General features: G+C 49.9%; 1 long non-coding RNA gene across 1 annotated transcript in view; it reads left to right on the forward strand.

The window, feature by feature from the left end:
- LOC113629161 (uncharacterized) overlaps window positions 1–5,524 on the forward strand; it is a 50,745-nt gene extending 45,221 nt beyond the window's left edge. The window contains exon 3 of the long non-coding RNA XR_003436412.1: window positions 1,163–5,524. This is a non-coding gene — a long non-coding RNA (uncharacterized LOC113629161). The remainder of the gene's footprint in view (window positions 1–1,162) is intronic.
- The last annotated feature ends 22,237 nt before the right edge of the window (window positions 5,525–27,761 follow it).

Below are 27,761 nucleotides of genomic sequence, written 5' to 3' on the forward strand. Positions count from 1 at the left end.
AGCACGGGCTCTAGGCGCGTGGGCTTCAGTAGTTGTGGCACGTGGTCTCAGTAGTTGTGGCACGTGGGCTCTAGAGCGCAGGCTCAGTAGTTGTGGCGTACGGGCTTAGTTGCTCCGTGGCATGTGGGGTCTTCCTGCGCCAGGGCTCGAACCCGTGTCCCCTGCATTGGCAGGCAGATTCTTAACCACTGCGCCACCAGGGAAGCCTGTACATATTGTTTTATACAGTTTTCTCTTTTCTTCACTTGCCAATATTTCAGTAACATTTCACCTTGTCACCAAAGGTTTATGTGCAGCACCCTTTCACCCCTCACGGCTGTGGAGAATCTGGAGGATACTGTGGTTTGGTGAGGCAGCCGCTATGGGTCCGAGCAGTTTAAGTGACAGACAGTGTAACACCCCGAGGTTCCTACCTCCAGGCTTCTTTCCCGGGTGGGAGGCTGGGAATAGAGCCAGACGCATAGGAGGCCTTCCGGAGGTGAGGTCTGTCCCCTGAAAATGCCAGCTAGGGGGCGACCTGGGCAGGGTCTTGGGGGAGAAGCTGCACCCAAGCCCTCCTCTGCCAGCTCATGAGGCCTCTTGCCCCGTGATCTGGGGATGGCTTTCCCCAAAAAAGACTACCACTTTGCTGCGTCTGTAGAGTGCTGCCCCTCCTGCCGGGGCCACTTCAGTGTGGGCCATGCAGTGGTGGAGAGTGCACAGAGGCACCTGTGGCTAGGGCTGGCCTCATTCCTTGCTCTGCCCTCTAGACCCCAAGTCCCCAAGAGGCAACTTTGTTCCATGGCAGTGCGGCTCAGGACTACTCTTCTGGACCTGAGGAGGGCCTCAAAGGGGCAGGGAAGAGGGAAGGGGGTAGTTAGCCTTGGACACAAGGCATCTGATCTTACGTGTCCTATGACGGGTGGGGTCACTGAGGCCCAAGGGCCCCCAGCAAGTGATGGAAGTGCCAGGCCAGATGACCAGCCTAGGGGTTGTCCCATGCCACCTCCCCCGCCGTAAATCTTTGCCACCGAGATCACAATCCCTGGAGGCAGACTGCTTGGGCTTGAGTCCACACACACGCACTGTCAGCCTGTGTGACAATGGGCCAGTTACTTAACTTCTCTGGGCCTCAGTTTTCCCTTCCTGCAAATGCTTATAAGACTTGTCACATACTCCACAGGACTGCTGTGAGACTTCAACAAGTCAACCCACGTGAAGCACTTTGAGAAGCGTCCGCACGCAGGAGGCGCACGTCAACACGAGCTGCTTGCTTTCTGGCTCCACAGAGAAGGGGTAGGCTGACGTATGTCCCCTCCCTGCCCTCACCAAAGTCTTCCATCCCACAGTTTTCTGAGCTGGCAGAACACAGCAATATGACAGCTTCAACTGTGGGTGCCCTCCGCTGAGGGACTGGAGACTGTCCTCTTTCAATCGCCTTCTCTCTGGATGTGCCCTCCTCCGGGGACCTGGATGTTTTCCTTTGCTGTGTCACCTGGGATAATCACTTACCCTCTCTGGAGAAAGAGGAGTTGGACTTCAGGACGGTTACAGCCCCATCCAGTGCCAGTGCGGAGGGCTCTGGGATGGACCCCAGAGAAGAGTGGGGTGGTGGCGCAGATGGGAAGGTGGTGGGGCAGATGGGAAGTTGGTGGGTGTTATGGGCTGAATTGTGTCCCCTCCGCCCCCTTTCATATGTTGAAGTCCTAACACCTAGTGCTTCTGAATGAGACTGTATTTGGGGAGAGGTTCTCTAAAGAGGTAACTGGGTTAAAAGGAGGTCATTAGGGTGAGCCCTAATCCAATATGACTGGTGTCCTTATGAGAAGAGATTCGGTAGCACAGACACACATTGAAGGCCACAAGAAAACAGAGGGAGAAGACAGCCACCTACAAGGCAAGGAGGGAGGTCTCAGAAGAAATCAACCCTGTTGACACCTTGATCTTGGACTTCTAGCCTCCAGAGCTGTGAGAGGCTTAAACAAGTTTTTGTTGTTTAAGCCACCCAGTCTTTCGTTCTTTATTATGGTAGTTCTAGCAAACGAATAGGTTAGAGGTTGTCTGTCTGGCCCCATAAGGACTGTCTTTGATTCACCAGGCTGCCAGGACCCATACAGGGCAAGGACCTGCGAGCTTTGTTGCTTCCCAAAGAGGAGAGAGTACTTCATTGTTGGGCCAGTGGGCCCTGGGATCTCTGCAATGATTAAAAAATAGCCCTACTGTGTGGCCAGCCCTGGCCATTCCTGTCTCCCTTAGTCTATGTCATCAGGGTATGTATTCTTAGTCACACTGTCCAAAAGGAGAAACAGAGGCTCAGAAAGTCACCTGCCCAAGGATTCCCGTCTTGGTCTGGCTGGCCAACAATCCCATGTTCTTTCCTGCATACCCTAGCACTTCTCCAAGAAGGCCTCCCACAGTGCTCTCGGTGGGCCTGTGCCCCTGTCACTGTGTGGCAGCTGGGACCCCAGCATTCCTGCACCCTGGGGACAAGGGAGAGCTGGGAAGGTCCCAGGCTCCAGGCAGGAATTCCCTCCCCCAGCTTTGCTCAGTCTTTTTCTGTTGTTTCTTTGCTCAGCCGGGCCCTGTTATCTTCCTCTGAGTCTGACGCCTAGTTCTTCCTGTTTAAAATTCAGACCCTGGACTTTTCCTTTGGGGGTGGTTGTGTGTTTGTTCTGTGTTTTGGATTCTCCCCCGGCCCCTATCTCTGGCACTTTAGGTCACCAACCCCGTTTTCTGTATCCCAGGGTCCCAGTGAGTGAGGGTCTTCTACCCAGTGCCCTGTCTGGGGGCATTTGGGTGGCAGGGGAGGAGGGAGGAACCTGTCACTTTTTCCCCATCTGTAATATGCAGGGTCCGACAGCCCGGCCTTGCTGCCCTCTTCTCACCCACGGCCCCTCCTGTACCCCAAACCACACTGAGGGTCTCTGGGCTCCCTGCAACGTTCTGCTTTGAGTCCAGTGCACTCCAGGAAGGAGATTCAGCCATAGAACAAGAAAAAAACGTACAGATGTGAGGTGCCCTGATGAGCTCTACTCCTGAGAGTGGAGACAGGGCCCTGGGGAACATGGCCCGTGCTAGCTGTGTGGGATGGAGCACCGAACCGGGAGTCAGGAGCCCTGGGCTCCTACCCTTGCTTTCCACCTCATGCTGTGTGAGCTTGGGCACTCAAGTTCCTCTCTGGACCTCAGCTTTGTCACAGGAAGGTGGCTGATGACTTGAGTCAGCTGCCCCTCAGGGTCTTCCAGCCTGATGAGCTGTGATTTTAGGGCTTCATGAGATGCTCCTAGGGACTCCACGTGGCGTGACTGTGGGAAGACATGGGGCACAGAGAGCAGTCGGGGGTGAGGTGTGCATGGCCTCCAAGGAGCAGACCCAGCACCACCTCCCCCAGGCAGCCTCCCTTCTCTAAGGCTCTCCAGTACTTCCTGCCCCCACCAGAAACCTTGGGAAGGCTTCAGGCTTAGAGTGAGACTGCGGGAAGGTTCATAACCTCCCTGAGCCTCAGTGTGCCCCTCCATCAAATGGAGATGATGTCTGTCTTCTAGGGCTGCTGATGGCTCCCAGCACACAGGAGATGCTGTGTGAATGATGGGTCTGAGGAGAATGTAGGCGAGGAACTATGAGTTCCTAGAGGGGAGGCGTCAAGTCTGACCCGTCCTTGGGTCCCCCTGGCCCAGGGACCACTGATTGAGAAAGGGGGTGCCTCAGGGTACATGGTGTCAGGCACCTCTCGAGCCCAACCTCACATCCCCTCGGCTTACCTCTGTATTCCAGCTCCTGCCAGGGAAACTAGCTCTGCACAGGTGTCAAGTGACGGCCCCTTGCCTTGCAGCCCACTGAGCGCTTGCCTTTGTCCCCAGGTGATGAGAATAAATGGATAATATTCTCCTTCCAACCTGAGCTACCTTCTTCCCTCTGAGGGCCCCAGCAGGGTAGAGCCCAGTTGCCAAAAACTTGACTAGCTTGTTAATGCCCCTTAGGTTGACTCTCCTTCCTCCCCTCTTTCACTCATCCCAGTGCCTCATTTCTGACTTTGGGAGGCATCTGAGAGAGGTCAGAGGCCTTGAGGAAGGTCCCCAGGGATCTAGGTTGGTGGGTGTGTGAGCTGCAGCCGGCATAGCCTCGGGCTGAAACTTCACACTGAACCCAGCCCGAGACCAGTCCTGCCCAGAGCCTCCGGCCAGGCGAGCTTGGGTGCGCTGCCCTGCCTTGTGGATGGAGCAGCTGGATGTAAGTGGCAGAGGGGGGCGCCGTGCCCCTACCTGCAGATTCCCAGTCCATCCATGTGTCATTCATCCCCCTGGGTCCCTGAGGAAGGGCCAGAGCCAGGCCAGGCTGCACTCCTTTTCTCCTACTGTTGGCAGGTTTTAGGATATCTTTTTTGGTTACTGATTTTAGAAAAAAAGGCTAGCTATTCTTCTCCACCTCTCAGCCCTTCCCCTTTGAACCGTCAGGGAAGGCTGCCTAGCTCAGGGGCAGGGGCCTCCACCTCTCAGCCCTGGAGCCCGGGGACAAGGGGACAGCAGGCTCCCTAGAGGACCTTGTAGAGGCCCAGCTGTTAGGAGCATGGACTTGTTACTTAACCTCCCTAGGTTTCAGTTTCCTCATCGGTAAAGGAGGAATGATAACCCAGTCAACCTCAGAGGGCCCTGCGAAGATGCTCAGATAACAGAGAAAATGCCTGGTACTTCGTGAGCTGGGTCTATTGGATTTCTGTGTTCTGAGTGGTTCCCTCCCTCCTCAGAAAACAGCATCAGGTTTTGGCAGACTTGGGTGAGGAATGGGGTGGAAGAGGCCTGGAGCTCAGAGCCAGAGAACCAGATCCCAGCCTGGCTTTCCACTGACTGGCTGTGGGACTTTGGCCCCTGTCAGAGGCTTCAAGATACCACTTGTGCATGGGGATAATTGTGGGGAGGCTCCAGTGGGACGGAAGGGCCAGTGTGCTGGGGCCTCTCCCCACCCCAGCCAGCTTGGACACTAGGACAGGCAGGCACAGTGATCACCGGGCAGCCGGCTCCCAGCATCCTGCCGCCAGCTCCCCAGGCCCCCTGTCTGCACGTCCTGCCCTGCCCAGCCCGCCAGGGTGGCTGAGGGTTTGGAGCCGATGGAATCAGCGTGCCCTTCCCTCCTTTGTCTGCTGGTGCTTCCTTCCCTTCACAGCATGCTTTCTTTTTTCTGGTTTATCAGGCCCTGGGGAAAGCTGGGGCCAGCCAGGCTCCCAGCCGAGCACCCCCTGGGAAGCCGCCAGCCGGGAGCACAGCAGACGGCTCCGTCTCTGGGGCCGGCAGCTCAGCCATCCCCTCCCTCCGCCTGACCCCAGCAGCTCCCACCTGGTGGATAGGACCTCTCCCAGCATGCAGGAGGCCACCCAGTGTCCCTGGCTTCCAAAGCCTCCCTTTCAGAGGCTTGAAGCCTCAGGGGTGCTTAGGATACACTGAGGCCCCCCTCCTTACTTTAGAAGGAGGAAACTGAGGCCCAGAAGCAGGAAGTGCCTGGAGGGTCTGACTCTCAGCTTAGGGCTCTGACCAGCAAGCAGCTGCCTGTCATCTCCCTCAAGGCAATAGGCAAGTCAAGGAATCTGTGTCCTGAAAGTCCGGGCTGTGCATCCCAGCCCCGCCACTCACAACTAACACCTGTGCCTCAGTTTACAAGTCTGTACAATGGGGATAGTGGTGCCGGCCCCACAGGCTGTTTTGAAGGCTAGAGGTGATAATACAGATGACTGCCCACCCTAGAGCAGGCATTCCCATAGGGGCCATATTGCCCTCCAGGGGGCAAAAACTGGCTCAGGGAGAACATATGAAAAAATCTTGAATTATAGATATATGTGCGGTACTTAAACAGACATACAGTATATCTGGGGTATTACAATGTTTTCGTGGGAAGGGATTGGGAAAAACTGTCTATAAAGGATCCTGGGGCTTCCCTGGTGGCGCAGTGGTTGAGAGTCCGCCTGCCGATGCAGGGGACATGGGTTTGTGCCCCGGTCTGGGAAGATCCCACATGCTGCGGAATGGCTGGGCCCGTGAGCCATGGCCGCTGAGCCTGCGCGTCCGGAGCCTGTTGCTCCGCAACGGGAGAGGCCACACCAGTGAGAGGCCCGCGTACCGCAAAAAAAAAAAAAAAAAAAAAGGATCCTGGAGGGTGGGAGCGATAATGAAATAAAGGTTCAGAAGCACTGCCACTGCCAGTTAGAATTGAGTTAGTTAGTTTGTCCCTCTGCTCAGCCTCTTCCTCTCTTCTTTCGCTGGTGCTGCCCAGCACAGGCTTTACAGTAAGATAAGAAATCAGGTTATGCTCATCTTCTCAAAAACTCCTGAGAATGAGCAGTGGGATCACCCAAGTTTTGACATTGAAAACTCACTCATTTGCCCATTCATTCATCCATTTGACATTTGCCCGAGGTCACAAAGCTGCACCTCAGAGCAGGGTGCAAGGTGGCAATGACCCTGGTTTCAGCTCTCAACAAACAGGGCAAATGGCAGGGCAATGTATAGCCTGGACTGAAGGGAGACCAAAGCCCTGTGGGCAGGCTAGCTATGGTGGCAAACTTGTCCAACTAAGAGAAGAGGGGGCATTTGGGGTGGGCTTTGATGGATGTGTAGGAGTTTCTCAAGTGGAAAAGAGCAGAAGGAAGTGCCAGGTAGAGGAAACAACCTGAACAAAGATACAGAGTGAGAGTGAGGGCTGTGCGTGGGACAGGAGCCATCACAAAGAGGTGTCAGGGGTTGGGGAACCACCACACCTAGTGTGGCTTCATGGGCAACCTTATTCATAATTCCTCTTCGGTTCTTCCTCTCCCCTGCAATATCCTTTCTATATACAAGTGACTTGTGTTCTTTGTAGAAAGGTTGGAAAACCTTGAAGAGTGAACAGAAGCCTCGGTCTTCCACTTTGGAGGGAATTTTTGCAGGTGTTTCTTCTTTCTTTATGTCTCTTGCTATCTCTGAAGAGCCTGCTCTTCAGTAGGGAGGGGAGGACACACACAGGCACCCTCTGCCTCTCTGTGTCCAGTGCTTTCCATGCATTAATCAATTTCCTGCCACACACTGTGGGGAAGGTGATCTTACCTCCCCTTTTCACAACGGGGAAACTGAGGCCCAGAGCTGTCAAGTGACTCAAAGTCACACAGCTGGTGAGTGGTGGGGCCCCTTGTTGGAACTCAGGCCTCTGAGCTTCCTCCCTCTGCACGGGGGTCCACAGACAGGTCTCGGGGCTCCAGGAACGGCTGACACTGCAGATGAAATCTGGACAGGTGGAGAGTTTTTCTGGGACAGGGTCGACAGCCTTTATTAGACTCCCAAACAGGTCCATGTCCCAAATCTGTACCACTGTGGGCCCCAGAAGAGCCCCCAGAAGTCAGAGCCCTTCTCATGATTGACATGGATACGGAGCTCCCTTAGGGGTAGCAGGTGGGCACCATGGTGGGCCTGCAGAGGGAGCTCAGGGTGGGGAGAGAGCTGGGTCCTGTCGGGGCCTCTTCTCTGGTCTTAGTTCCACTGGCTGACTTAGTCTACCCTCAGGAAGTTCTCCCTCACATCTGCCCTAAAGCTCTCTCGTGGAAGCTACAGCGTATTTTTCTCCTGCCCTCTGTGCCACCTAAAAGTAGCATAGAGCTCCAGGTTCCTGGGTACTTATTACATTAGTAAAGATATAGCTAACTAACCAAATAAAGCGGCACACAAAACCAGACACACCGACGATTCCTTGCAGGTCCCTCGGGAAGAGCCAGGCTTTGCCTGGACACCTATCTTCAGTTGCCCCTGAACCTCAAAGCTCTGGACAGCTAAGCCTGATGATTCACATCGTCCGTAGCCGCGGTTTCAGGTCCCTCCCCCTGCAGAGCGTGGCCAGCTGCTCCCCCTGTGACATGAGGGGTGGGACAAGTTGATCTCTTTGTCTTTTTCCAGTGCTCACTCTGTGATTTCAGGGATCAACTCACCAATCACCGCTTTTGTTCATGCTGTACCCTCTGCCAGGGATGTCCCACCTGTCTTTTCTGTCTGACCGGCTCCTACCCACCCTGCATAGCCTTCTTCAAAGGCCACTGCTTTGGGGCAGTCTTCCCTGATCTCCCAAGCTAGAAGGGTTCATGCTTTATTCTGGATCTCACCTTGCAGTGCTGGAATCTTGACAGCACCTCTGGGATTTATGCCCTCACCAGCCCAAGAGCACACTGAAAGCAGGGGCTGTTTCTCTCAGTCTGAATCTCCAGCACTAGCACAATGCCTGACATTTAGACAATGCTCTGTGAGTTTACTGAATGAATGAAGCAGCGAATGAGTGAGTGAGTCAGTAAGTGGATGAATCTCTATGTACCTCCTTCCCCGGCCCGGAAGGGTCTGTGGCCTGGAAAGCCTCCCCCACTGCCTGGGTCTCAGCACCTTGGTGTAATTGGCCTATAGTTGGTATTTGATGTGGCTCAGCTGGGAGGGCTGGGTGCACCCGTTTATTTGGCTTGGCTAGCCTGCTGCGGTGCACAATGCTGCCTTAGTCTAGAAAAGCTCATGGGGGCCTGGGGAAGTGGGATGGGAAAGGCTTACCATGGTCTAGAGATTCTGACTGCACTCAGCTGCCCGGGTCACCAGCAACCTGGGCTGGCCTCCTGGCCATCCAGCATGTCTCTGGGGGCCAGGGCACAGAGATGGTCCAGCTGATGCTGGAGGCCACGAGGCCTCGCCTGCAGACAAAAATGACTCTGAGAGTAACTGCTTCAGCCCTGAGCTTAGAATACAGACATGGAAACTGAGGCCTGGAGGCAAGAAGGCCCCTGCCCCAGAACCCACTGACATGTTGGAATCATAGAAGCTGAAAGACACAGGATCTCAAAGGTTACTTGGTCCAATTCTATGAATTCTCTTTCTCAACATTTGTCTTAAAATATGGGGATGGTGTCTGGAAAACCGCACATCAGGAGAGTATCACCATAACTGCCTTTTCTTGTGGTTGTTACATGTCAGGCATGAGGCTAAGTGCCCCACTTCTAGAATAGAGTCTATTTTATAAGTGAGGAAACTGTGGCTCAGAGAAGTTCAGCAACCTGCTGAAGGTCACACAGCTGCTAAGCAGTACAACCAGGACTGAATTCAGATCTAGGTAGACTCATGTGCTTGCACCCCTGACCACTTGGCAATACTGCCTCTTTGTTGCTCAAGGTGAACTTGTGGCTGAATTACATTGCTTGATTTTTGTTGATTTGTATTTTCTAATTTTGCTTCAATGACTATGAAATACTTGTATAATAATCAGCTAAATGAAAACAGCAGTTGTGTATGTGTGTGTGTTTAAGTGTGTTTTAGTGATTTTAAACTAATAACGGGGAATTTCTGCAGTTCTGAGTGTGTGTGGTCATCTCTGTACACCCTCCTCCAGGCCAGATGTATCATCCTTTAAGTAGCAGCCCCACTCCAAAAGTTATTAGAGAGAGGCCCTTCAGTCTTCCCTCCCCACAACTTAACCAACTGTAAAGTCACTGGCACCTTTTGAAAACACAGCTCCCACTTAATTCTGAACGTTTCCACACCCAGGTGCCGAGGCATTAGGGAGAACCTGGGCCTGGGAACCCGGGATCCTGAGCTCTGGCCCATCACCCTGCTCTGTAGCCCTGAGCAAGCCCTTATCCAGTTCTGGGCCTCAGTTTCTCCATCTGTCAAAGTGCCAAGTGAGCTCTGAGGACCTTCACGCCCTTACAGCCCTGTTGGAGGAGCGTCCTGTCAACCCCAGAGCCAAGGCAGAGACTCAAGCACCCTGAGTTATCCCAGTCTCTCTAACAGTAGGAATTTCAAATTACTTTCTCCGCCAAGCTACCCGCAGAGCAAAGCAGGCCACTTGCTCTGGGTAATAGCCCACTAGGTAATCCCTCCAATGTGTGTTTGTGAACGCAGAGTTCCTCAGGGTCCTCCTTTGTGTACATAGAGGATTGAAACGTGAATACCCTCCTACAATACAGCCCTAGACTGCTCACCAGCCTATCGGGTTTGGATGCTGTCTTGGGGGTTGAGCTCTAAGGGGGATCTAGCACGAAGTAGCTGTTCCATGTATATATCCCTTCTTGGATGGTTTGCAGTTGATCAGGGAAGATAGGAGGACAATGCTTATCAGAAAGGAGTGGAGATCTAAGGGGATTTTCGGGATGAGGGACAGGCAATGCGGGATGTCTACCTGTGGTTCCCACAGCACCTCCGTGTAAGCCAGTCCAGCTGGCATGAAGGGGTCTGGGCCAATGGGGATGTCTCCATCTTTAAACAGGCTCCCATTGCAATCATCCTGCGTGTCTAGCCTAGGGCTATGCTACTTATTCTCTGTCTGTCCCTGATGTCCCATCTTTCTGTGGCCATGACTCCCTCTTCCTCATGGTAGTCCTGACCATATAGGAAGGGCAAAGTTCTGTCTTTCCCATCCACCACCAACACCAAGTTGGAGAAATACAGGGAGCAAGCAGAGCCAGGAGTCAGGGGAAGCTTCCTGGAGGAGGGGGTCTCTGAGCAGAGTCTGCCAATCACCACGCAGAAGAAAGAGCTTGTGCAAATGTGTGTCTAGAGAATGGCAGTGTGAGGGATGTGGAGGGCTGGCCGGAGATGGGACTGTAAGTTCTGGGCCTTGGAGACCATGGAAGCTGTGCCAGGAAACCTGGGCTTGTTCTGGGGCTGATGGGGAACCATAGAACCAGCACAGAGAGGAGAGCTGGGGACAGATCTGTGTTTTAGAAAAGTAGTTGCTACGGAGAAGGAGAAGAGTGGATGAATTTGAGATAGGAGGGGGATGGGTGGGGTCGTGTGTGTGTGTGTGTGTGTGTGTGTGTGTGTGTGTGTGAGAGAGAGAGAGAGAGAGAGAGAGAGAGAGAGAGAGAGAGAAAGAGGGGTCAAGGAGGACTCTAAGTTTCTGGCTGTCTGGCTGGGGGGGATGCAGGAGAATCGAAACAGGTCCTCTGCGGGCAGGATGCCTTCAGGGAGACCAAGGAAAGCCAGGTGGGTTGTCTACTGTGCAGCAGACAAAGGTATTTGGAGCCGAGGGGGAAAATGTATGAAAGTCATTTGTGTCCAGGGGGTGGTTGAGTCCGTGAACATGGGTGCGGCGGCCTTGACAGAGCGGGGAGAGGAAAGTGAGCCTGAAACCAGCGTGTCAGGATGCCCAGGGGAGGCATTCAGGGAGGGAGCAGCCAGCACAGAGGACCATGTGGGGTTTGGCTACGTGGAGGTCACCTATGAACTTGTCAAAAGTAACTCAATGGAGGGATGAGGCAGAAGCTGGATGGACCAGCTGAGGCCAAGCCCCTGGCATCTCTTTCACGGGCACCTACCACAGCCTCCTGTCTGGTCTCCCTACTCTGTCCTCGCCCCTCGAGTTCATTCACCACACGGTGGCCAAAGCGCTCTTAAAAACACACCCAAGTCATGGCGCTCCCAGATTTCTAATGCTCTCTGCCATCCCATCACCGTCCTGACCACGGACCACCAGTTTTTGATGGCTTTTGGCCTCTGCCCCCTCCCCATTCATGTTTGGGGCCCCTGCTCTGAAAAGGGGGCATGTTTCAAGCTTCTCCGACCTTTGAGGTCCCCCACCCCAGCTTCAGCACCTCCACACGGGAGACCCCTATGGCCCACACCCTTGCCCTCTTCTCCTGGGTCTGCCCAGTCGTCGGATCTCTGGGCAAACTGCCTTCTAAAGGAAGTGTCCCTGAACCCCTCGCCCCGCTCCAAAGTAGGGCAGTTCTCCTGTTTCGTATACACTGTACCCCACTGCGAAATACTCCTCACAGCTCCAAATAAGTTTTTAATTGTCCTCTTTATCTGTCTTTCTCTTTAGAATGTGACGTACTGTGGGGGGCAGAGGCCAGTTCTGCTGTGTCCTCCATAGATTGCGACACCAGCACAGTGCCTGGCATGGAGTAAGTGCCTGGTAAATTTGAATGAATGTGTATTAATGAATGAAAACACACACAAAAGGATGAAAAGAAAGATATGAAGCAAGGGCAGCCTATTGAGCAAGAACTTGTACAAGGATGGAGCGTGACCCTTGGAGGGGACAGGGGCCTTCGTCAAGCCATGTCTCTCAGTCTATTTCAAAGGATAATAATGCTAATAACTGTTGGCCACAGTGTGTGGTCAATCAGTGCTGATAACCAGACATTTGCCAACCTCCACGGTCTTAAAGTGCACCCCTATTGGGTTGGGGGAGGTCCCATCGAGCATCATTTCAGGATGGGGAGTCCCCCAGGGCAGAAAGAGTCCACTCCCGACTCCCACCCCAATCTGACTGCTCTCTCGACCCCAGTCCCTCCTTCCCCCAGTTGAGGACAGCCTGCTGGCAGTGGGGTGCTAGGGCCTCCTGGCTTCGGGCCCCTCCATTCAAAGTTCCTCGCGACCCCTGCCCGCCCTAGTTCCTGGACCCCACTATCTGCAAGAGTGAGACCCCTGTCCCCGGCCTGTCCCAGTGGGATGCTGTAGGGTGGACCCCCCAGCCTCGGAGGCGGGGGCAGGGTCCTAACAGGGTGAGACCACTGAGGGAGTCCTGTGCACCGCACCCGCCCAGCCTCCCGCCCTGCCAGCCCTCCCCGCGCCCGCCTGCCCGCCGCCTGCCGCCGCCGCCGGACGCTGGAGTTCGGTTTTCTTGACCCGGCGGGGCCGGGGAGGGGCCGCCCGCGGAGCCGCCGCTTTATCGCGCCCTGTCTCCGCGCTGTCTCTCGCCGTCGGCCCCGGGCTGGCCGGCCTCTCCCCCCACCGGCTCCCGCTCTCCCGGCTCCACGCTGGCGGGCCGGTCCCTTTGGGCTCCCCGAGGGCAAAGCTGGGGTGGCGGTGTCCCAGAGCAGAGCAAGGGCCCCGCCTGCCCCCAGTCCCTTGGGCCCGGGGAGGGTATGGGAGATGGGGCTGCTGATGGGTGGAGGAGCCTCTGAGCGGGCAGGGAGGCCCTAAACGCCCCCTTGGCAGCGGCTGTGGGAGGAACTGGCCAACTTGGAGCCGGGAGGGGCTATTTGGGAGATTGCCCCATCCCCATTTTATAGAAGAGATACTTGGGGCCCAGAGAACACAACTGGCCCAAAGCCACTCCCACGACCCCCATCAGGATCTTCCCCATACCGGGTCTGGAAAGTCATTCTTCTCCCAGTGGCTGGGTGCCAACGGCAAAGAGACAGGGCCAGCTGAGCCCCTCAGTGTGCCAACCACCAGTGAGGTCTGCGGGGGCCCAGGCCCTGACATAGCAAAGATGGCTGGGTTCTTTCAGCAGTGGGGATGGAGATAGCTGGGTCCCCTCTCCTAGCAGGTCTTTCTGTTCTCAGCACCCCCACCCCCTTGCTCCGGTTGCTTCTTCTGCTTAGAATGCCCTCTTCATCTTAGCTTACAGAAATCCTTCTGTCTCTCTAAGGTGCCACCGAAGACCACCTTTGGCCCCTAGGTGATGTGGGGACGGGAACCTTACACATGAAAGCAGAACAAGAAGGCACCTCTCTGCCCCCTCCCTGCTGCAGTTAACCGAAGTAACCCAGGAGGTTGCAGGTAAAGACACTTGGGATGGGGGCAGGTGGTCTAACCTGCTCTCTGGGGCTGTAAGTGAGGTCAGCCCTGCAGGGGACACCTGAAGGAGAGTCTGAGTACAGATTTCATGCAGCCAACAACGGACCCCCTGCCCACTGCCAATGCCATGTGTCAACCAGGGGTATGCAGAGCTGAGAGGTAGTGGTGAAGAATTCAAGCAGGGATGGAGCAGGCATTGTGGAGTCCGGGGGTGGGTTGTGGCGGGGAGAGAAGCTAGGGAACACCTGGGGTGGTTAAGAGGAAGACGGTAGAGAGGCGGAAGGCAGAGGGCCCAGCACAGGCAAAGACCTGGAGGCCCAGCAGTGGAAAGATGGAGGGGGGCTGGGGGAGGTAGAGATGAAAGGAGCCAGATTGAGGAGGTTCTTACACCCCAAGGCAAGGACAGAAGAACAGGTTTCATATTACATGACTGTTACATTACCACACACAAAAAAGATAAATAATAATAGCAGGTTTATACCCATCTTATAGTCAAGCAAACAGCGGCTCAGGCAAATGACTGGGGCAAGACCACATCAGTAACTGGGAGAACCGGATTTTGAACCCAGACCATCCTGTTGCAAAAGCCTAGGCTGCTGCCTTCCTGCCAGAGCCTCGGGGGATTGGAGTTATGGAGAGGCCTTTGATTCTGTTTGTCCTGCCCTCCTCCCGCTCTATTTTTATGAATGAGAACACCCAGGTCCTAGAGGGGCCAGGCTTAGCCCTGTGGTCCTTCTTCCTAATTTGACACCCCTGATATCCTCCTGATGTTCCCAATCCAGGACCTGGTTAATAAGGCAGACTTTCATCTCCCTGTCCAACTTCCTGCCTTCCTACTTAGTTAGTCCTAGGCAGGGCCTAGGAATCTGTATTTTTGGCGATCATTTTGGTGGTTCTGGGTCTGCCGTTTGCCCACAGGCATTTGGGGCCCATAAATGTTTCCCTCCAGCCTCTCACTGAGCCCCTTGTCGGCTGGCTTCCTCCCTTCCCCCTCAACTTACCCCCCATTCCCCTCCACTTGTGTGCACCCCAGGCCCTTCCTCTTCGGGTGCCCCCTCTCTCAGAAAAGTGAAAACACATGGTTTCCTAGGCAACTGCATCCCTCCTCCCAGCTTACCCTGAGACCTCCCAGCGTCTCTCAACTGTTCAGAAGAATATTTCAAATACCAGCCTCCCCAGGCAGGGTCTGACAAAGGCTGAGTTCCCCTCAGAGTCTTCTGTCTGAGGGGCAATAGCCCTGCTCCCCTCGAACCTGGAGGCCGGGGGTCTCAGGGGCAAGTTCCAGACCATCGCCTGGGTTACCACCTAGGCCTGCTCAGCTCAGCCAAGAAGCTCATCACTATTTGGCCTTAGAGATCCCTTTAGATGGGGAGGCTAGAAAGGGAAGGGACTCACACAGATCACATGGCAGTAACGTGGTCTGAGTAAAGGAATTAGGATGGATTGAGTACCTGCTACCCGCCAGGTACAGTGCTCGATGCTCTGGAGACATTAACTTATTATTCCTTCCTCCAACTCTTTGAGATCAGTTTTATTCCCATTTTATAATTGAGAAAACTGAGGCTCAGAGAGGTGAATTACCTTGCCCTAGGTCACCCAGCAAATGAATGGCACAGCCATTGAGAGCCTGTTTCAGGAAGCCTGATCTGTCTCCCCAGTAAGCCCGCGGTCTTAGCACTTGCTATTCTCCAGGCTGGGCAGGGCTCAGGGGAATGATGGGGCTGTGTGGATTCCTTCCTGATTATTATTTTTACATTTCCTTATTAGAAGATTTAGTTGATGTTCTTTGGGGGCTGGGCTCCCTATGAGTTTCTCTTTCCTGCCTTCTCTCAGCCTTGGATCCCCTGGTCAATATTTCTCATCCCAAGACATCTTTCACCAGGTGGGAAAGGATATAGAGGCACATTTGTGCAATTCATGCTTTCTCTCTGGGCCTCAGTTTCCCCACTGGTAATGTTAGGGGAGGTTGGAAATGAGGACTTGGACGTTCCATCCTAGCTCAGATATTCTTGGACTCTCGCGTCAAGTATATGCATGTGATTGTGTGCATGATTGTAGGCAATTAGGTGTGTGTGTGTGTGATTATGTGAGTGGCTGTGTGTGGTTAGGTGTGTGATTGGATGTGGGGGATGGTATGTGGGTATAACTGCATGTGTGAGAGTAGACGGATTATGTGTGCGTGATTGTGTCTGGGTGTGTGTGATTGGAGTGTGTGTGTGTGGGATTATATATGTGTATGGAGAAGGATGATTATGAATGTGTATGTGTGTATTCGGGGGTGAGTGGATGTGTGTAATTGTGTGTGTACATGTATGTGGGTTGTGACATGTGGGTCTGGGTGCAATTTGTGTGTCTGTGAGTATGTTATTGTGAGAGATTTATGTGTGTATGTGGACGTGTGTGTGTGTGTGTATGTGTGAGAGATCTGGAATGACTGTGTGTGTGTCATTGTGTGTACTGGAGGGCCGTGAAGCCTCTACTAAGCCTGGTTGATCAGCACACGGGGTGGGTACGACCCCTCCTCCTTGAATGCCCATGGATGTAGTCAGGCCAGATAGAGGAGGGGACCCCATAGGCACCCATGATGCCAGCATGGCACCAGAGGATATCCCTCTTGTAATCAGCTCCAGACGCAGCAGCGTCACCACCCTCTGATGGGAGGGCGCTGGAAACACATTCTGGCCCCAGCCAGGTCTCTTTGGGGGAAAAAACTAAAGGGGGAGGAAAAAATCCCCGAAAGGCAGATTTTTATTGAAGCATTTCGTGACACGCACACCAACTAATTGATTTCCTTATTAGTAGCAGATTTTTCTCCCAGCCTCTTCTTCTGCCTGAACTTACAAAAACGAAGGGTGGAGAGCCAGCTCGGTACAGACCCAGGGCCAAGTTTCTCCCTGCATCCTCCCTTGGCCAGGGAGGCAGCAAGGGATAGACGTTTGTTTGCTTTTCCAAGTCTAACTACAGGTAGAGGGGGCGGGATCACCTGTGGGATAGGGTTTCAAAAGCCTGGGAAAGCCCCCTTGCCATCCCTCAATTTCCTATCCCACTTTTTTGGCCTGAAATCCCACCATTAGGGAATCATTCCATTTACTTTGGGCTTTCCTTCAGGTCAAATGCAAAAGCGTGTGAGCAGGATCTTTGAGCACTCTTAGTTATCTACACGTAGTTCATGCTGTGGGACTCTGGGAACCTCAGTTTTCTCATCTGTCCAATGGGAGACTCCCATGATTGATGTTACAAGGTGCTTGTGGAGATAAAGATCGGATTTGTGACCCCAAAGCTCTTGTAAATGTAAGCTGTTCCCATGATGATGACAGTGTAGCACATACGTCAGTGGCACAATTCAAGGCCTGGGAGTTCACAAAGGGGGCATGGGGCTTGCATTTAGCAGAGGGGGAGGGGATTGGGCAGCAGCCAAGTTCAGGTGAGGTCTCTCAGGAGACCTCTAACCAGAAAGCCAAAGCTACCTCTCTGTCTGGGCCTGTGACAGGTGGTCGCTCAAGCTTCATCTAAGGGTTAGTAAAAAGAGAAAGACGGACACTTTGCCCAAATGGTTCCAACTGATGCTTTAGGCAGCCACTGGTAACCCCATTTGTCAGAGGAGGAAACTGAGGCACAAGGTGGTTTACAGAGACCAAAGAACACATAACTATGAGGGGACGGCAGGGATGTAAACCCAGCCCTGATGGGTTCTGGACATATATAATGCCTTTTATTCATTTAACATAAAAGTGCAGCCCTTTTCATTGAGGTAAAGATGGGAAAGACAGCCTGAACTCCTCTCCCCAGGATATCTCAAGGGACAGACAGATAAGGGAATAGGTGTTGGGGGTCATGATGTGACAAGTGCCACGATAGGGGTAAGCACGGCCACTGGAAAGGACCCCTAATACTGGCTGGTGTAGTCAGAGAGGACTTCCTGGAAGGGGTGTCACCTTGAGTAGGCAGAGGGGATTGAACCTGCAGGGCTGACCTTCAGCTGGCTTGTGTGGGCATGGCCATACCAGTGGTTAAAATATTGATGCACTTATATATGTGTTGCAAATACATATGGTCCCCTTCCCTCCAGTGCTCAGGCTGCCTGGCCCATCCCCCAGGCGACCTCTCCAGATCCAGAAACCTTAATGGCACATCCAGGACCCTGATAGAATGGTGGGTGACATTGTGACTCTAAAGGCTCAGAGGGGGGCCCAAGGCCAGGCTGGTGTCCCTTGTTCTGATCTTGTTACCACCCTCTGGCATGGGGGCCGGGGGCGGGGAGGCAGTGGCTAGAAGCTGGAGGCCAGGCTGAGCAGACAGGCCTGCCGCTAGACACGTCCACTTGCATTCCACGTGGACTTCCTGGGAATGACCAGGGGCCTCTAAGCAGTTCCTGTTCCCAGCGGCTCACAGTCGCCAGGCCCAGGGAGACAAAACGTCCCTGAATGTGGTGGGGCAAGGAACAATATGGGGTGGGCGGAGGAGGGCCACAGGAAGCATGGCAGGGACAGCCGGGGAGCTGGCCGCAGGGCTGGGGGTGACTCAGGGACTTGTGACTTGATAAGGTAAGATGACTCCAAAGGAAATCAGCCGGAGTCCAGGGGGTGCCTAAATGGCCGACAGAACAAGATTTCTGGCACCTGTTCAGACATTAGTTTTTGAGTCCTCACATGTCTCCATGTGAGACAAGCAAAGGACCTTGAATACCATCCAACCAGACATGTTACAGTCATTGACCCTGTCGGGTAGGTATTAGGATCCCAACTTCACAGAAGAAGAAAGTGAGGCTCAGAGAGGTAAGATGACATTGCCCAGGTCACACAGGAGTGGCAGTGGAGCCAGGATGTGGACCAGACAACTGACTCCAGAGCTTGCGTGCCAAGCCAGGCTTCCTGGCAGCACTGCCCCCACTGCCCCCGCTGTCCCCAGGAGCCAGGCACGCCTGTACTGGAGCCCAGAGCCTCTTCCTGGGTCTTCACCTCCACAAAGCTACTACCCTCATCACACCCCCAACAAATAGGGCCACTTTGCCCTTAGAACTTAGAGCTTAAGAAAATGTTAGAAACTGGGGAAAAGAACATATTTTGGCTCTCAAATGCAACAAAACACTGCAAATAAAATGAATAAGCACACTAAAAATCATAATCACTATAGGATCTATTGATTTACTATGCCTTATACGGAGTCGGGTGGGATTTCCAAAATAAGAGTGCCTGAGGTTGAGAAAAGGCTTCAAAGGGCCCCTCAACCACTGGTCCTCCAGCCCTTGTGTGTATGTGTGTGTGTGTGTGTGTGTGTAACACCCACGAGCGTGCTGTGCCTCGGGGGAGGGGATGCTGTCAGCTCTTATCCTCAGAGCAGTAGTCATTTCACCTTTCTCAGCCTCTGCTTCCCATCCCCACCCCGCCCCAGTTTCTTTATTAGTAAAATAGGACTGCGATAACTAGCTCATACTGGGGTGATGGGAGGGCTAAACACGATAAAGTGTGCAAGAGAGCCTGGCCACATACTTGGGGCTCTGCTATTGTTCTTGCCTCCTCAGGCTGCCCTGCCCAATTTCAGGAAGTCTTTTTTGGCTGGAAACATCTTAGGATGAAAGAATGTTGGAGGAGAAGGCATTCGAGATAAGGCAGAGCCAGCCTCTCACGTGGGAGGGTGACTTCAGGAACTCAGAAGGCTCTGTGTCTCCAGCTCAGATTCCCGCCCTTGCTCTGTGCTTAAACTCCGCCCTTCCAGCTTCACCCTCCAGCCTCAGGCTTTGATTAGGTTACAATGCACAGCCCTCCTCCCCCTCCCCATCAGGGTGCTAGAAGCAGAGTCGAGGTCAGACTTATCTCTGTGTTTCTTTCTTTCATGTTTTAAAAACAGCTCTGTTGAGATGTGGTTCACATGCAAGAAATTGCATGTACTTACAGTGTACAACGTGATAAGTTTTGACATATGTTTACAGTCATGAAACCATCACCATAATCAAGAAAATGAACATGTCCATCACTGCCAAATGTTTCCTCCTGCCACTTTGTAATCCTTCCCTCTCTCCCTGTCTCCCCACCCCCTACCTCAGTCCCCAGGCAGCCACTGATCTGCTTCAAGTCACTTACATTAGTTTGCATTTTCAAGAATTGTATATAAATGGAGTCAGACAGTATGTATTCTTGGGTGTAAGGCTTCTTGCACTCAGCACAAGTATTTTGAGACTCATCTATATTGTGTGTATATCAGTCGTTCATTCCTTTTTATTGTTGAGTGTTCCATTCCCACAATTTGTTAATCCATCTGCTGATGGGCATTTGGGATGTTTCCACGTTTTTACTCTTATAAATAAAACTTCTGTGAACATTTGTGTTCAAGTCTTTGTATGAACATAAGCTTTCATTACTCTTGGGTAAATACCCAAGGAATGGAAGGCTAAGTCATATAGTAGATGTATGTTCAACTTTTTAAAGAAACTGCTAAACTATTTTCCACTGAGGTTGTACTATTTTCATTCCAACCAGCAGTGTAAAGAGAATCCCAGTTGTTCCACATCCTTGCCAACACTTGGTATGATTGGTCTTTTTTGTTTTAGACTTTCTAATAGGTGTGTAGCGATAATCTCATTGTGGTTTTAATTTACATTTCCCTAGTGACTAACGATATTGAGCATCTTTTCACTTGCTTATGTGCTATCTGCATATCTTCTTTGGTGAAGTGTCTGTTCAGATCATTTGCCCATTTTTAAATTGGGTTGTTTATGTTCTCATTATTGAGTTTTGAGAGTTCTATATATGTTTTGGGTATAAGTCCTTTATCAAATATCTGATTTGCAAGTGTTTTCTGCCAGGCTGTGGCTTATCTTTTCATTCTCTTACTAGTGCCTTTCAAAGAGCAGAAGTTCTTACATTGATGAAGTTCAACTTATCATTTTTTTCTTGTATCAATTGTGTTTTTAATGAGTATCTAAGAAATCTTTGCCTAATCTAAGGTCACAAAGATTTTCTCCTATGTTTTCTTCTAAAGTTTTATAGTATTAAGTTTTACATTTAGGTCTATGATCCATTTTGAGTTAGTTTTTATATATGGTGCAAGGTATGGATTAAAGTTCTGTTTTTATTTTTGCATATAGATATCCATTTATTCCGGTACCATTTGTTGAAAAGACTCTTGTTTCCCCATTGAATTACCTTGGAACATTTGTCAAAAGATCAATTGATCGTTTACATGAGGTCTATTTCTGGATTCTATACTGCTTCATTGATCTCTATCTTGAGGGCAATACTACAGTGCATTGATTACTGTGCAATAAGTCTTGAGGGAAGGCAGTGTAAATCCTCCAACTTTGTTTTCTTTTTCAAAATTGTCTTGGCTATTTTAGGTCCTTTGCATTTCTGTATGAATTTTAGAATCAGCTTGTCAATTTCAACAAAAAAATGCCTGCTAGAATTTTGATTGGGATTGCAGAGAATATATGTCAATCTGGATAGAATTGACATCTTAGAAATGTTGAGTCTTCTGATACATGAAGATGGTATAGCTCTCCATTCGTTTATATATGCTTTAATTTCCTCTTAGCAATGTTTTGTATTTTTCACTCTACAGATCTTGCACAGCTTTTGTCAGATTTATCTGTATTTCATATTTCTAAACGCTGTTTTATGTTTAATTTTTAAAAAATTTAATTGAAGTTTAATTGATTTATAGTGTTGTGCCAGTCTCTGCCCTACAGCAAAGTGACTCAGTTATACACATACAGACGTTCTTTTTTTAATATTCTTTTCTGTTATGGTCTATCACAGGATACTGAATATAGTTCCCTGTGCTATACAGTAGGACCTTGTTGTTTATCCATCCTATGTATATAATAGTTTACATCTGCTAATCCCAAACTCCCAGTCCTTCCCACCCCTACTCCCCTCCCCCTTGGCAACCACAAGTCTGTTCTCTATGTCTGTGAGTCTGTTTCTGTTTTGTAGATAGGTTCATTTGTGCCATATTTTAGATTCCACATATAAGTGATGTCATATGGTATTTGTCTTTCTCTTTCTGACTTACTTCACTTAGTATGATAGCTTCTAGTTGCATCCATGTTGCTGCAAATGCCATTATGTTGTTCTTTTTTATGGCTGAGTAGTATTCCATTGTATATATGTACCACATCTTCTTTATCCATTCATCAGTTGATGGACGTTTAGGTTGTTTCCATATCTTGGCTATTGTGAATAGTGCTGCTATGAATATTGGGGTGCACGTATCTTTTTGAATTATAGTTTTGTCCAGGTGTGTGCCCAGGAGTGGGATTGCTGGATCATATGGTAATTCTATTTTTAGTTTTCTGAGGAACCTCCATATTGTTTTCCACGGTGGCTGCACCAACTTACATTCCCACCAACAATGTAGGAGGGTTCCCTTTTCTCCACACCCTCTCCAGCATTTGTTATTTGTAGACTTTTTAATGATGGCCATTCTGACTGACGTGAGGTGATACCTCATTGTAGTTTTGATTTGCGTTTCTCTAATAATTAGTGATGTTGAGCCTCTTTTCATGTGCCTACTGGCCATCTGTATGTCTTCTTTGGAGAAATGTCTATTTAGGTCTTCTGACCGTTTTTCGATTGGGTTTTTTGTTTTTTGTTTTGTTTTTTTGCGGTACGCGGGCCTCTCACCATCACGGCCCCTCCCGTTGTGGAGCACAGGCTCCGGACGAGCAAGCCCAGCGGCCATGGCTCACGGGCGCAGCCGCTCCGCGGCATGTGGGATCTTCCCGGACCAGGGCACGAACCCGTGTCCCCTGCATCGGCAGGTGGACTCTCAACCACTGCGCCACCAGGGTAGCCCTGTTTGTTTTTTTTGTTGTTAAGTTGTATGAGCTGTTTGGATATTTTGGAGATTAAACCCTTGTCTGTCTCATCATTTGCAAATATTTTCTCTCATTCCATAGGTTGTCTTTTCATTTTTTTATGGTTTCCTTTGCCGTGCAAAAGCTTGTAAGTTTGATTAGGTCCCATTTGTTTATTTTTGTTTTTATTTCTGTTGCCTTGGGAGACTGACCTAAGAAAACATTGGTACGATTTATGTCAGAGAATGTTTAAACACTATTTTATTTTATTTATATTTCTTTCTTTCTTTCTTGGCTGCACTGCACAGCTTGTGGGGTTTTATCGATAGTTCCCCAACTAGGGATTGAACCTGGGCCCTCAGCAGTGAGAGCAAAGAGTCCTAACCACTGGACTGCCAGGGAATTCCCTTAAACGCTATTTTAAGTAGTACTGTTTCTGTTTTCAATTTCAAATTCCGATTATTGACACTTTCACTTTTTAAAAAAAAAATCCAGGAACTGAATTTACCCTGCCATCTGAAACAACCGAAAAACCAGACAAAGTATAGAAAACAGTGACTCTCAAGATGTTGGATATAAGGCAATAGAGGACAGTGATGGAAAACAAACGAGATGAGCTATGATTGCCCCAGCTTACTTCCTGGAGAGCATTTCCATCCACAGCAAAGGGAGAGTGACTCATGTAGAGCCCAGATGTCATCTTGAGAAGATGGAGCTGAGAGTCCAAAAAAGCCAAGGTAGCTAGAATTTGCAGGGAAAAATACTAGAGAGGAGAAAGCTACATAAGGAGAGAAAGTCAGAGTTCCCTGTAGTATTCAGTGTGAGAAAGCTACCCAAGGCCAGAAAAGAACCCCAAAAGGTTAGAGAGAGCAGTACCTGGAGCTCTACAGGGCTCAGAATAGTGCCTGTTTCCAAAATCCAGAGTGTAAAGGATCATAAGATGCCCATAACCGGACATCAGTTAGAGTGCTGTGAAAGGTCTCATCTCAGTAGTGGGGACACTTAACCCTGGACTAAATGCTACTTTTGTCCTGCCTAATGAAGCTTAAAATCAAAACCTAGAAACTCTTCAAACTTTTACCAGGGACTTCCCTGGTGGTCCAGTGGTAAAGAATCCACCTTCCAATGCAGGGGACACGGGTTCGATGCTTGGCCGGGGAACTAAGATCCCACATGCCGTGGGACAACTAAGCCCTCATGCCACAACTACTGAGATTGCGCGCCTCAATGAGAGAGCCCATGTGCTCTGGAGCCCGCTCTCCACAACTACAGAGCCCACGCGCCCTGGAGCCCATGCGCCACAACTAGAGAGAGAAAACTCACACACCACAACTAGAGAGAAGCCCGTGCACCACGATGAAAGATCCCACATTCCTCAATGAAAGATCCTGTGTGCTGCAACTAAGACCCGACGCAGCCAAAAAAAATAATAGAGAAAAAAAAGGATCCAAGTCTTTCCAAGTAACTTAACCATGTCCCAGAACTAATCTCAAGAATAATTTTAGAAATACAAAAGGATTTTACCCCAAAAGGTAAAAGTCACAATGCTTAGCATCTCATCAAAATTACCAGGCATACAAAGAAGGAAAATCCAACACTCAACGAAGAGAGGGTCACGGGACTTCCCTGGAAGTCCAGTGGTTAAGACTGCACACTCCCAATGCAGGGGGCATGGGTTTGATCCCTGGTCGGGGAACTAAGATCCTGCATGCTGCATGGTGTGGCAAAAAAACCAACCAAACAAAGAAAAAAAACCCAAACAAAACAAAACCACAAAAGAACAAAGAGAGGGTCATTAATGCGTAATGAAGAAAGTGTATAAAAACAGGTATTATACTGGTATACTGTAAGTTCAAGAAGCTAACAATTGAACATGTTAATTAGAGACATATAGGACAAAAAAATCCAAATCAAATTTCTAAAGATGAAAACTACAATGTGTGAGATGAGAAAAGTACTGTGTAAGATTAAGGATAGATTAGATGGATGTTATAGAAGAAAAGAATAGTGAATTTGAAGACATAGTTAAGGAAACTATCTGAAATGAAACACAGCAAGAAAAAGAATTAAGAACAATAAATGGAGCATCAGTGAACTGTGGGGGTGATTTCAAGAAGCCAAATATACGTGCAACTGAAATTTCTGAAGGAGAACAGAGAAGGACACTGATAAATGATTTTAAAAAATAATGTCTGAAAATTTTCCAAATATGATGAAAACTCTAAACCTAGAGATCCAAGAAAGTCCAGCAAAAGAAACAGAAAGAAAACTGAACCAAAGCACATCAGAATCAAGTTGCTTAAAACTAGTGATTAAGGGAAAAATTTATAAGCAGGCAGAGGAAAAAAAGACATATTACATACAGAGAAACAAAGCTAAGGATTACAGCAGATATTAAATTATGAACGATGCAAGGTAGAAAACAGGAACATCTTCAAAGTATCAAAAGAAAAAAGAAAAAAAACTCTACCCAGCAAAAACATCTTTCAAAAATAAAAATGAAGGAAAGACTTTTTATGACACATAAAAATAAAAAGAATTCATCACCAGTTATATCTGTCCTACAAGAATTTTTCAAGAGACGGAAAATGATGCCTGACGGATACCTAGATCTACACAAAGGATAAAGAGCACTGTAAATGGTAACTACAGTTATCACTGCTTAATATGTTTAAATATAATTGAATATTAAGAGGAAAAATAATTACAACGTATTGTTGAATTTGTAACAAATTTAAACAAAATATCTGACAACAATAGCACAAAGGCTTGGACAAATGTAATTATACTATTATAAGATTTGTGTACTCTAAAGTGGTACAGTATTATTTGAAGGTAGACTGTGATAAATTAAAGAGGTACACCAAAGAAACCACTAAAACGTCACACAAAAAGAGTTACATCTAATAAGCTAGAAAAGGAGATAGAATAGAACCATAAAAAACTACACAGTTAATACAAAAAAAAAAAAAAAAAAAAAAACCCAAACAAAAAAGGGGAAAAAGGGGAAGAAATAAGAGTTGGGACAATTAGAAAGCAAATAGCAAAATGATAGGTTTAAACCCAACCCTACCAATAGTCACATTGAATGTGACTAAATGTGAACACCCCAAATAAAGCCAGAGATTGTCAGATTGGATAAAAGAGAAAGACCCCCGCAAACTATGTTTGTTTCCCCAACTACTTTTATTATTTAATTTTAACATAAAATATCACTGTTTAAATTTTTAAAAAATAAGAAAAGGAAGAGCAACACCCAACCATCTGCTGCTTACAAGAAACCCACTTTAAATATAAAGAAAAAAATAGCTTAAAAGTAAAAGGGTAGGAACTTCCCTGGTGGTGCAGTGGTTAAGACTCTGCACTCCCAATGCAGGGGGCCTGGGTTCAATCCTGGATCAGGGAACTAGATCCCACATGCATGCTGCAACTAAGAGTTTGCATGCCACAACTAAGGAGCCGATAAACCACAACTAAGAAGCCTGCCTGTGGGCTGCAACCTAGGAGCCCGCCTGCTGCAACTAAGACAGCACAACCAAATAAATAAATAAATATTTTTTAAAAAAATGTAAAAGGATAGAAAAATATATACTGGGACTTCCCTGGTGGTGCAGTGGTTAAGACTCTGCACTCCCAATGCAGGGGGCCCGGGTTTGATCCCTGATCAGGGAACTAGATCCCACATGCATGCCACAACTAAGGAGCCTGCCTGCCACAACTAAGACCTGGTGCAACCAAAAAAAAACCAAAACGCGAGTTATTATTAGTATTATTTTTGTTCAGATGACTATGACATAGTTGCTGTCTTTAGGTGGTGAACAATCCAGTGGGAAGACACACTTGTGTGAGCTAACAAGTGCAAGGATGGGATGGGGAACACAAAGCAGGAGGGAAGGATCCTTTCTCTTGGGATCGGGGGTTCAGGAAGGGATAGAGGTCCACGGAGCCTTGAGCTGAGTTTCTCCATCTCACATCCACACTCCTGTTCCTTTAGTCATTCAACAAAACTTTAATGAATTCCTCTATGTTCCAGGCACTGTGCTGGGAGCGAGGGTTACAGCTGTGAATGAGACAAAGTCCTGCCTTCACACAGCAGACCTCACAATCTGATGGACAACTCAGATAACAGAGACCAAGAAAGAAATGCAGAATGTCAAGGGGACACAAATCCATGATGAAAACCACAGAGGGTAAGCATTGGTGGGAGGTTTGCACAGAAAGCTTTTTTATACTGGATGGTGAAGGGACGGGCAAACCATTCGAATGGAATAAGAGTTGAATCCCAGAGTTTCATGTCCTAGCTCTGCCACTACCATGAGGCCTTGAACAAGCCACTTCTCTCTATGCCTCAGTTTGCTCACCTGCACAATAGGGATAAGAATAGTATCTACCTATAGGGTTGTGGAGAGGATTAAATGAGTTAATACATGTGAAGTGCCTAGAAAGTGCCTGGCACGTTAGTAAGGGCTGCAAGTGTTTGCTTCTTCTTCTCCTTTTCCAGCAAAGGGAACAGCAAGGGTAAAGGCCGTGAGGTGGGAAAGGGTTTGTAATGTTCCAAGAAGAGCAAGAAGGTCAGGAGAAAACAAGGGAAGTGTGGCAAGGGATGGAGTTACGAAGGCAGGGGTATGGGTAGGCTGAGGCAGCTTCCTACCGCCCCTCCACGGTCGGTCATCGTCCAGGTTCAAGTTTGTCGACCCCCTTACTGCTCAGAAGCCTGCCATGGCTCCCCAGTTGGCCCTCCATTTCCATGGCACCCAGCGCTCTGCACCTAAAGGTTCCTTGGGTACCTCCTCCCGGTCCACCCGGCCTGGACCCTTGAGACAGCACAGCCATTTGAGGTTGAAAGACAGGCTCCACATAATGGGGTCTCTTAGAGCGAGCGAGTGACAGCTAGTCACTGCTGACAGAATAAGAAGACCGTGCTTTCCTGTCTGCTCAGGACTGTTCTGCCTCTGCCCGGCGTCCGCGCAGCCCTCCTAACCCCGCCCACCCAGGTCCTGCCCCCACGTGGCCCCGCCCACTGCTGGCCCCGCGGCCCCGCCTCCCCGCAGCCTCGTCCTACGCGGCTCTCGCTCCGCTGGTCTGGCTGAGTCAGGCTTAGGCTGCCGCCGGTATACTGACCCAGGATGGCTGGGACTGGAGACTGCGAGGAGGAACAGGAGAGGCAGAAAGGGGTGCGGCCAGGTCGGGGAAGGAGCGCTGGACCGGAAGCCGGACAACCGGGCTCCCCATGGGGGCATAATCTTGAAGGGCACTTCTGTGTGGCCTAAGGGAACTTGCTGAACCTCTCTGGGCTGCATGCATTCAACGAAAATTTACTACAGGCCAGGTGCCAGGTGCTGGGGATGTGGTAGTGAACAGGAGCCATGTGGTAATACAAACCTTGGTGAAGAGTGTGATGAATCCCTGAATCGCTGCTTTCCATCCTACTGACTGGGTGACTTCGGGCAAGATACTCAGCTTCTCTATATTTCCCT

Source organism: Aethalodelphis obliquidens, unplaced genomic scaffold (genome assembly GCF_003676395.1).
Source record: "Aethalodelphis obliquidens isolate GAN/ISIS:26980383/991018 unplaced genomic scaffold, ASM367639v1 scaffold26, whole genome shotgun sequence".
NCBI classification, from domain to species: Eukaryota; Metazoa; Chordata; class Mammalia; order Artiodactyla; family Delphinidae; genus Aethalodelphis; species Aethalodelphis obliquidens.